Below are 10,294 nucleotides of genomic sequence, written 5' to 3'. Positions count from 1 at the left end.
AAAGTGTTGAAGCTGGGGCAGAAGGGTAGGAAAGGTGCACCTCCTGTCACAGTCACGCTGTGCCACATGTCCTGCCTTCTCCCTCAGCTGACAGCAGCCAGCCTGGCACAGGCAGAGCAGACCTGGTGCTGCCTGCAGTTGTGTGCTCTTGTAGGTGTTAAATGCCTGCATTGCCCATGGTGAAAGCCAGCTCTGGTCTCACTGCAGGTTTGCAGGACCATTGCCGCTCCTTTCTGAACCATTCCCAGCTTTTTAATGTCCTCTGTTTGAATAAGCCCCAAACAGTAACACCACATTCGGTGGCAAAAGCTCTCTCCACGTTCTTCCTTGCTCTTCTCACACCTAAATCTCATTTTACTAATTACTTCAGCACTTGGGGTTATGTGTTCAACCCTGGGTAGAAAACCTTTCTGACTCACCCCTGTGTCCCAGTTACACTCTGATTTCTGTGCACGCTGCATCACATACCCACAACATCAGTTGCTCATCGCTCCCATTTTAAGCCCAGACAGGCAAAGTGTGCCACCCAAGCTGATGCCTTAGCCCAGGTGAAGCCCCAGTGAGTTGATTTGGGTGCTGTGCCAGTCCCTAGGCCTTTTTCCAGGATCAGAGGCTTAGTACAAGGTTTAGAGCTTTGCTTATTTTGACAGTCAGCAATTGCCAAGCCAATAATCTATTTGTTTCGTTATCAAGCAGACTAATAAATGGTGCTGCATTGTTGGATATGTCTAAAGGGATGACATGGCCTTCAGTCTTATTCTGCATCTTATGATTATATCAGCCTGTCTTAAAACAGCCAAGTGTATTTACATGAAATAATGGAATGAGCCTTGCAAATTTCCCCCCCCCCCCCCTTTTTTTTTATTATAAGTGACTGTCTAGCCAAGTTCATTTCCTCTCCTGTCTGAGCTCCTCTCTGAAATATATTATCCCACTTATTAAAAGCCAATAGCACTGTGCTTTGCTTTTCTTCCACTCTCTCAGAAGAAGGGGCATGAAGGGGATGCTTGGATTAAGTGAGTGGGGCACCCCAGAGCCGGGATTCTTTATGAATGAGCTCATATCCTTTCTCCGTATGATAAGAGGAATGCCGTTTGCATCCCAGAGTTGACTACATAAACACACAGACACTTGCACGGGTGAGCCTTTAGCCTGAGCATAAACTGTGATTTCCAAACCGAGACCTGACTGACAAGGGATCATCTGCCCGCTCTCTGCATGGGCAGACCACAGTCACTTCTCGGTGACACGGTCCCTTCGTTCTTGGAGAAATCCGTCCCTGCTGTGAGGGGGAGGGTAAGGAAGGGAGAAAGAGAGGGAGAGGAGATGACAGATCCCTGTTTGCATTCTTCAGAGACAGCAGCTGCAATTGTCTTGCTACAGTATGTCAACATGAAATTATGACAAATCAGGCAGGGATGTACTAGCAGATGAAAACAATAAGGAAGAAGCAGAGCAGAGGGAAGCTGGGAAGAATGAACTATACCTAAAATTCTGGAGGCTGATACTGTCCTAGTGGAAAACGTCTCTGAAAATGTAATAGAACTGAAGACTGTAGGTATGCCTGGACATAACTCAAGGAACGTATGCTGAGTTTTCAGGATGGTTTAAATCTGTCTCTAAATATATATATACTAAATATATATGTATATATTTTACATTCCACAGGAACCTTTCAAAAGTTAACCTGACAGTAGCAGTAAAAAGGCTAGTCTGTCCCCTTTTCCTGTGAAGGGAACATGGTCAAGATCCCCACAGAGCCAGCTGAGCACCCAGCACTCTCACACTATATGTGATGCCAGGCTCTGCTCCTGGTGAAGGTAAGGAAACTTCCCCGGCCTCCACGGTTACATGTACACAGCCACTAAGAATGAAGAAAAAAGAAAAGGGATTTCCGATTCCCCCCTCCTTTTTTTTTCTTTCTTTCTTTCCCCTTTTATTTTTCATTAAAAATGCTGTTTGATAGCAAAGGGAGAACTAGCAGGAGGAAGGCCTCAGCTTCCTGCTTGCCTCCTCCTTTCTATCTAACAGAAGTCCTTGAAATAGGATGCAATGAATGTTTCCTTTATTAAAAACTGAGCCTTCTCCAACCCACACAGTTTCACAACACTTGATAGAATGCACATTTTTCCAGTGTCTTTATTTTTTTTAACAATGTCCAACAATTAAAAAAAGTCAGTAATGGGGCCATATTCAGCATTAGTGTAATTGGGAGCGGCTCCCTCTGGTCTCAACAGGAGGTGCACTCATGCTCACCAGAGCAGGATTTGCTAGCTCATGGACACCTCATATTTAGGATTGTCACTGTTCTCTACCAAGACTGGCTTATAAACTTCCTCAGATTTGTGAGCCTATTGATTTAGCACTGTGCAGCCTGGCTGCAAAAGAAAGAAGGAAAAAGGTAGTGAGCACAAGATTTTTACCTAAAAGCTGGCTTTATTTCCCTCCACCCAGGTTCTGCTGCCTCTCTGCCTGCTGCAGCTGGCTGCCACCTCTGAGGAAGCCGCCACGTCACACCTCACTGGAGTCGGGGAGAACGTGGTGGGTTTGCTCTGGAGGGTGGAGGGTGCATGAAAATATTTTCTGTGGTTTCAGTTTGCATGTCTGCATGGAAAAGTCTAGTGAAATGTAATAGGTATGAATCCAGGAGGGTCCACAGAAATGTGTGAGGACAGATTTCAAGGAAACCAATGCAAAAACCCCAAAACCTTTTCAGGGGAAGGAATATTCCCAATAAGCTTTCAAAATCTGTAATATTTTTTTCCATTAAATTCCACAGGAGTTTTCCATAGGGCTGGTTCCAGCCTCCCTTCTTCCAGGCTCTAAGCCTTACATTTTAACAAACTGAAAGAGCTTTTCTCTGTGCTCACTTATATTGCATCTGTCATCAGTAGCACTTCTCTAGCTGCACTGAAACCCTTCTGTGCTGCACCGCTCTTCTGAAACAGTGTGAAGTCCTTGGTCTTGGAGGGATATCTGAGTGAAAGAGTTGCCTTTCACCTAAAACTTCAAGTAATATGACAAACACATCCTGCAAAAGCATATCCTTCCTGTTGGGTTTACTTCCGGACACACAGTGCCCTGATGTAACCGTTCTGCACATCCATCCCTGGCACCCACAGCCATCTCCTCCTAGAGAACATAAAGCTCATACGGTGGATGAAGAGGTAGCCCCATCCTGACCAATATTGTGGTGCCTGGGGTCCTCTGAGCAGAGGAGCTTAGTCTGGCTGCTTTGTCCTACTGGGTTGTGATGTTGTCCCTGGAATCAAAGTAATGCAACAGTTATCATTAGGTGTGACTTTCTGCAAGGCTTAACAAAACTGACTTCCTTCTTTGAATGCCTAAATGAGGTTAGTAGTACAGTCCCCATATTACCCTGTTTCCCCGAAAAGAAGACCTACGCTGAAAACAAGCCCTAGCATGATTTTTCAGGATTTTTGAGGATGCTCGAAATATAAACCCTACTCAAAAAATGAGCCCTAGTTACAGTTCATAAAAAAGTCAATTTAAATAGTGTCCAGGCAGCTATACATGTAAAAAAGTAATACATTTTTGAGCAAAAACTAATATAAGACCCTGTCTTATTTTCATGGAAACAGGGTACTCAGTCATGGAGAAAGATGAGTAGTACAGTCCCTGTATTACTCACTTGTGAAGAAAGATGCTCGGTTGTCAGGCGTTAAAAAACATGCAAGGCTAGAGGTGAATGTGAGTTTCCCTGGTGGGAGCTGAAACAAGTCTGCAGGGCTATGAGGGAGTACAGAGCAGGATCTTGGCAGCCCACATGCAGTCGTATGGTTGGAAGCCTCCAGAGTTGTGTAGCTGTTCCTGTCAGTTGCATGAGACCTCACGATGCTAAAACATTGCATGGCACAAGGTGTTCCTCCAAGAGAGGGATTTAAAGTGTAGTGAGGTGGCGCTGAACATCAGAATTTGTTTCTCACACATCTCCTCCTTGTGAAATTTTGCTGCGGTTTTCCCATTAGTGGGGAAATTCCCCTATTGCTGATACTAACTACACTCAAAAAGCCTCTGTCTTGCCTTTTTGACAAGTAATAGCAAAAAGCCATGGTCCATGCTCTGTGCTTTCCTGTATGCAGCTTTTATTTCTTCTCCAACCAGATAGCGTTCCTTCTTTTTATTCCTCCTTTTCTCATAGCTTAGAACAACATAGACTTGTTAGGCTTTTTTTTTTTTTTTGTGAATCTAATCTGAATATAGATATAGGCTTGCTAGTGTGGGCTTAAACTTGAAGGCTACAGTTACATGCTGTGTTCTGGTTCCTTTGTTTTACTCTCGCTGTATAAAAGGAAGGGGGTCTGAAGAGGGAATTTTTAGCAAGATATGTCGCCCTGACCCGTATGAGGCACGAGCACAAATTTATGTTGGAAAGCTCAGCAGAAGGATTGGAAGAGGTGCAAGATCAGAAAGGCAGGCAGTGTAAAATGATCATATAGAGCCCACGTGAAAAGCATCTTACGAAGAAGCATCAGGGTTAGTGTCATCTTTAAAGGGTCAAGTCTCCTTTGTTTGACCTAATGTTCTACCTGCTAGGCTGTCACAAGCCGCATTGGTCCAAAGGTTACTCTGCAGATCTCACTTCTCAAGACCATTCCTGTGTTCCTCTGATGTTTTGATGTAAATATATAGAAGACTAAAGACAAAGACTGCCTTCTAACTGTGCTGTGTGTCCTAATTCTCAAACTTTCTTCCTTCGTGTGCTTTTATTTCAGCCTTGGGAACCCCCAGTTGTTGCTCTCTGGGGTCCACTGTCCCAAAGGAAAGTCATGGGATTGTGACTTTTGCCATCAACTCATTCTGCACATGTGCTGTGGATCTGGTGTTCCAGGGAACATGCAAGTAAAGAACAACTGCACTGGGTATGTGGAGAAGCTTGTCAAGGGGCAGAGGGTTTCCTTAGTCCAGCTGAGCCTCCCTTGGTGCTGTACGAGACAAATGGGCAGCTTGGTGACAAAGATCAGAGACCAAGCAGAAGCCAAGTCTCAAACCCAACCTTCAAAGTCTATACTTGACACAGTCCTGTCAAGCTGAGTGTGGGAATGTTGTGGTATCACCCTCTCTTGACGTTTGGGAGTTGAAGCACAGATGCACTGAATAACTTGATTGAGCACACAGGAAAAACCTACAGAGGACCGAGGAACTGTGCCCGTTTCAGATATCTCTGTCCAGTGCTTTACCGTAATAACAACGCTCTTCTCAGAACAGTTTTCCCAGGGTCTTGCACTCTCTGCTGCTTTTACTGTAATGAACTTGGTTTAGAAATAGATTTTTCTTCTGCAAGTTTGATGGCAGCAAAGGGGAAGCCCTGCACACGTATAGGTGAAGTGAAGAAATGAGAATGTCTAACCAGAGAATTAGAAGAATAGGTGTTTTAGCTGCAACACTCTCAGTTTTGCTTAATAATCCTAACTCCCCTCTGATGTGCACTTTAATTGCAAGCAATGAGTGCATCAGTGCTTTTTACTTTCAATTTGGATCATAAGTAATTTCAATCTGATTGCAATCTCACAAGGCACCTACCCACTTTATTCTACATCTTTGTGAGTAAATTCCTAGTATCTAACAATACCTTCAATATTCAATACAATATTCTTCTCCTTCTTAAGTGGCAGCATGGAATATTATTGTCAAAATATCTTGATTTATATATGAAGTTTGTAGACTAGTAGAAGTCACAAAATAAAGTTGAAATTGTGGGAATGCATGGTGGATCATTATGTATTTAGCATGTGATAATGAAAGCAAAGAAAAATGTCTGGAGATTTCTGTGAGGCAGTATTGTGATTTCAGCAGCAGTTGATAATTTACAAAGAGGAATTACCCTTCCTTCCCTATTGGTGAATCTGGTGGAATAATAATGGGATGATGATCATGATCATGATTATCATAATGATGATGATAGTGATGATGATGATTATAATGATAATAATAATAATTTTTATTAGTCTGCTTGCTGCTAAGCTATTGTCCGCTTGTTAGTATGTTTTCAGAAACCCGCAATGAACAGTGCAAGTCACTGGAAAGCTGTTGAAAGATTCCAAAGACGCTTTTCATGGGAATTTGGGTTTCTCCCAGAATTTAAAAATCCTTTCCTGTACTGTCCTTTTCACTAAATAAGTCCCACTGGAGCTGTCTGAACAAGTTACAGGAGCCAGACCCACTTGTATAAATAAAGTTGTGCAAGGTAGGAGAGTACACCTACAGGTAGGTAGTTCCTTTTCTTTCTCTTTTCTTCAGAATCCTTAATATTGCAGACTACCAGACTTTCTTTCTTTCTTTCTTTCTTTCTTTCTTTCTTTCTTTCTTTCTTTCTTTCTTTCTTTCTTTCTTTCTTTCTTTCTTTCTTTCTTTCTTTCTTTCTTTCTTTCTTTCTTTCTTTCTTCCTTTCTTCCTTTCTTCCTTTCTTCCTTTCTTCCTTTCTTCCTTTCTTTCTTTCTTTCTTTCTTTCTTTTCTTCCTTCCTTCCTTCCTTCCTTCCTTCCTTCCTTCCTTCCTTCCTTCCTTCCTTCCTTCCTTCCTTCCTTCCTTCCTTCCTTCCTTCCTTCCTTCCTTCCTCTCTTTCTCTCTTTCTCTCTTTCTCTCTTTCTCTCTTTCTCTCTTTCTTTCTCTCTTTCTTTCTCTCTTTCTTTCTCTCTTTCTCTCTTTCTCTCTTTCTCTCTTTCTTTCTCTCTTTCTTTCTCTCTTTCTTTCTCTCTTTCTTTCTTTCTCTCTTTCTCTCTTTCTTTCTCTCTTTCTCTCTTTCTCTCTTTCTCTCTTTCTCTCTTTCTTTCTTTCTCTCTTTCTCTCTTTCTCTCTTTCTTTCTCTCTTTCTTTCTTTCTCTCTTTCTTTCATTTTATTTTCTATGCCTTGGTGAATTTTGGCTTTGCAGCAAAAACTGAAGCCTCTGAGCTGTAAGCAGACAGTATTGAATGAGTAAACCTCATGCCCTGCTTCCCTCTCACAAGGCATGGCCTGGGGCTCAACTGAGTTTCCCACAATGTGATGCTTTAGTGAGTTGCTTGGTGCATCACATATTGTCCTGAAAGCCACAGGCAACAGAACCCCAGAGAGGTAGAGTGAGTGACCCATGCTCCTTGTTGGTCAGCAGGAGAGCTCTGAGAAAAACTCAAGTTTCCTACATCTCATTGTGAAGGTATGAGAGGCATTTGGTCCAGTCTCAAAAAGAGCAGTGGTCACATGGCAAACCCCACTCTTTCTGAGAAGGGTTGATATTTAACTTCATCATTACCTGCGTATCTTTGGTGAAGTCACTTAATGTCCTTGTGATCTAGTTCCCTCATCTATAAAATGGAATAAGAACAAATTGTTTGTGAGGCACACTGTACTTTTGTTGGTGAATCATAGTTCCAGATTCCCTTCTCATTTGTCTCTCTTCTTGCCCTAGAGTCTCTTGCCCTTACTCTTAGAGTCTCTCTTAAGACTTGACATCCCAAATCAATACCAACTCTCCACTCTCATTTTCCCACAACAAATCCTGGCCACCTGTCCCAGTCCAGTTTCTCCTTCATGGTGAGCTCCAATCTCCTTTCCTTATTCCTTACTCTGTCCCTGTATCCAACTCTGTCTTCTTGTTCCAGATTTTTTCTTATCTGGTTCAGTCATGCTGCTTCTTTCTTTGTCTCCTGATCACTAGTCTATTTTCCCTCCCTTTGTTGGAGTGACAGCCAGATCATCTCAGCTGCCTCCAAGAAACAGCCTTTGATGCCCCTCAGTGTGGCTCAGGCTGGTCGGCAGAGGCAGCCAGAGGGAAAGCCAAGGTTCATTCTTGTTCCCCTGGTGAGACCTGAGGGGCACCTTTTGCTCTGTTGGGTCTGTGCATACACTGACAGGTTCCAGGTGAAGGCTGTGAGGAGTTGGGACATAGTAAGGATGGGGTCTCTGAAAATGACAACTGAAAAATCACCACATAATTTTTTCAGACGTGGTCAAGACTGGCTAGCTTTCCACCTCTTTGTTCTTATTTTTGCTGAAGTCTAGGAAAAAGCCAAACCAAAAGTTAAACCTCAGGATACCTCTCTCCACTATGGCCAAATGTCTTGCACAGGTAATACTTGAACTTAGTAATATGGCAAAGTGATAAGCCACTGAAAGAAAGGTCTTATCTGCTAACTGCACTTACAGAAGCTGCCTGCAAAGCAAGTCGGTATCTTACTTGTGGCCAGCCCCAGATGCTCACAGAACTTTTATGCAATGTTTCCACAGAATAAGATCTCTCCTGGTCACCTGTGGCACCCTCCCATTCCCACAAGTCACTGGAGCATGATGAGGGGATGGTGCCAGCATGCACGGGAGATGGCTGAAACGAAAAATTAACTGTACTCTTACAGATTTGAGAAGACCAGTTTCTGATCTGGAATAGTTTTTCATTCTTCCCAAGATCTGAACACCTTAATCACCACCAATGACATAATTTATGCTCTGCTCCCAGTTTCTTTTGTCTCTATGACCACCTGATTATTTGGTCTTTCATGCTTGCAGCTGTGTCTCTACACCTTCTGTGGAGGAAACAGCTGCCACTTGTCTTTTCCTGGGCCAGGATACTAGGACTTTGTGTCTCTGTTTGGTCCATACTGAAGGCAATTTGCTTGACACACTGAGGTGGGTCCATCACCTTTGACAAGAGCAGAGCTGGGGCCTCTGGTCTTGCTTGCTTGCTTCCTTTTTTCTTCCTTTCTTGTATGTCTTTCTTCCCAGCAGGCTGTGGTATTGCTACTAAAAAGGGTAATAGGAGTGAAAAAAAGGATGTGGAAGGAATGTGCTTCAGTAAAAGAAAAGCAGAAGAACTTCTTATTTTCCTGAATGAGTAGCAAAAATATCTTTTTTTTCCAAAGTGATCCCATTTCTGCCACAGAGACTTACAAACTTTGGGAGAAAGTTGTGTGTTTTTTGTTTGTTTGTTTGTTTGTTTGTTTTCTTTTTCCTAGTTCAACAGTGCTACATGATAGATGGAGTTAACTCCTTTGGGTTTTGCATGGCCTTCTTTCTAATCATCAGCCCTTTAAGAAATGTGGAGGAGGGGCCAGTTCCCTTCTCAGCAGTTATGGGAAATGGAGACCAATTAAATCATAGGCTTTGCCCTGTCAGTAAAAATGTAAAAATGTCAAACATGAAAAAAAAGTATTTCCATATTGGGTGATTTTTTTTTCCTCAGCTATAATTGCTCTAGCAGTATAAGACAGCAACACAAGGTTTAGATTAGTCAAGCACATTTTTGCGCTATGTGTATAATAACAAAAAACCCAGACCTGCCAACCCACCCCCAGGCCTTGAATTTTTGGTAGATTTTCTAGTAAAGTTCCTTCTACAGTCCTTAGGGAAGTCTTCAAGGGTGGACTGATGAAGACATGCATCTTGAGCCCCACTGCAATATCCTCTGTCCGAAATTTGTTCCATTAATGTTCCACTCAGTGGGAGCAAGGACAGCCTCAATTAGCCCTGTCCTGGGGAAACTCGGCTCCCCTCTGTCATATCAGCTTTTCTTGTTGGTGGAAGGACACGTTAGCAACCTGAGCTCGCCATCTTCCATACCATGCAGCCAAAGGGGCTGTGCCTCTAGTTGCAGAGGAGATCAATCCTGATTCCCTTAGTACCTTGCTCATTGACTTCATTGGTCTCAAATGTCAGAGTAAGACCCTAAAAAGGGCTTGACAATGTCTCTCCCATGTCTTTATCCTCCAAAAAGTTCAAAGTCCATAGACCAGCATTTGAGGTAGGTAGTAAGAATTCACCTCTTGGAGGAGAGTATTTTTTTGCAGTGACTGTAGAAGGTGGCTAAAATACCAAGTTGGATGGGTTGTTTAGCTTTTAGGTGGCTGAAGATGTGAGAGACAAATCTTGTTAACTTTGAGTTGGAGGGTGTCAGGTCTTGCCAGCGGTAAGGAGCTACTTCATAAGCACAAGGATGGCAGATTTCAGAGTGGGAGGAGGGGTGAGGCTGGACTGTGTTGAAGAGGCTTCAACCAGCTAGAAGAGCATTTTCCATATGTCAGACCAGAAGCTGCCAGCTTTGCTCATGCTGAATGATACCTTTCCCCATGATTAGCCCCATTGATTTTACCAGCTCTGCTCACAGAGAGCTAGATCAGACCACAGTGCTTCAGCCCCAGGAAAGGAGCCACCCACTACTGAAGCTACCGCTGGGACAGACCTGTCTCCTTGCTGCTCTGGGCAGGGAGCAAACTGTGACGGGTCTGTAGCTGGCACAGCACATGCTTCCTGCTGCCAGATGCCTTGGGAAAGGAAATGAAGGATCTATCAAGTTTTCCCTTCT

At 43.3% G+C, this 10,294-nt stretch overlaps 1 long non-coding RNA gene across 1 annotated transcript; it reads left to right on the top strand.

The window, feature by feature from the left end:
- The first annotated feature begins 1,676 nt into the window (after positions 1-1,676).
- On the top strand, positions 1,677-4,878 carry LOC136097255 (uncharacterized). The gene is made up of 3 exons (XR_010650764.2): positions 1,677-1,820; positions 2,455-2,541; positions 4,737-4,878. It is a non-coding gene; the product is annotated as an uncharacterized lncRNA (long non-coding RNA).
- The last annotated feature ends 5,416 nt before the right edge of the window (positions 4,879-10,294 follow it).

The sequence above is a fragment of the Patagioenas fasciata genome, chromosome 1, assembly GCF_037038585.1.
Source record: "Patagioenas fasciata isolate bPatFas1 chromosome 1, bPatFas1.hap1, whole genome shotgun sequence".
Taxonomy (NCBI): domain Eukaryota; kingdom Metazoa; phylum Chordata; class Aves; order Columbiformes; family Columbidae; genus Patagioenas; species Patagioenas fasciata.
This window is presented reverse-complemented; position numbering and strand designations above follow the sequence as displayed.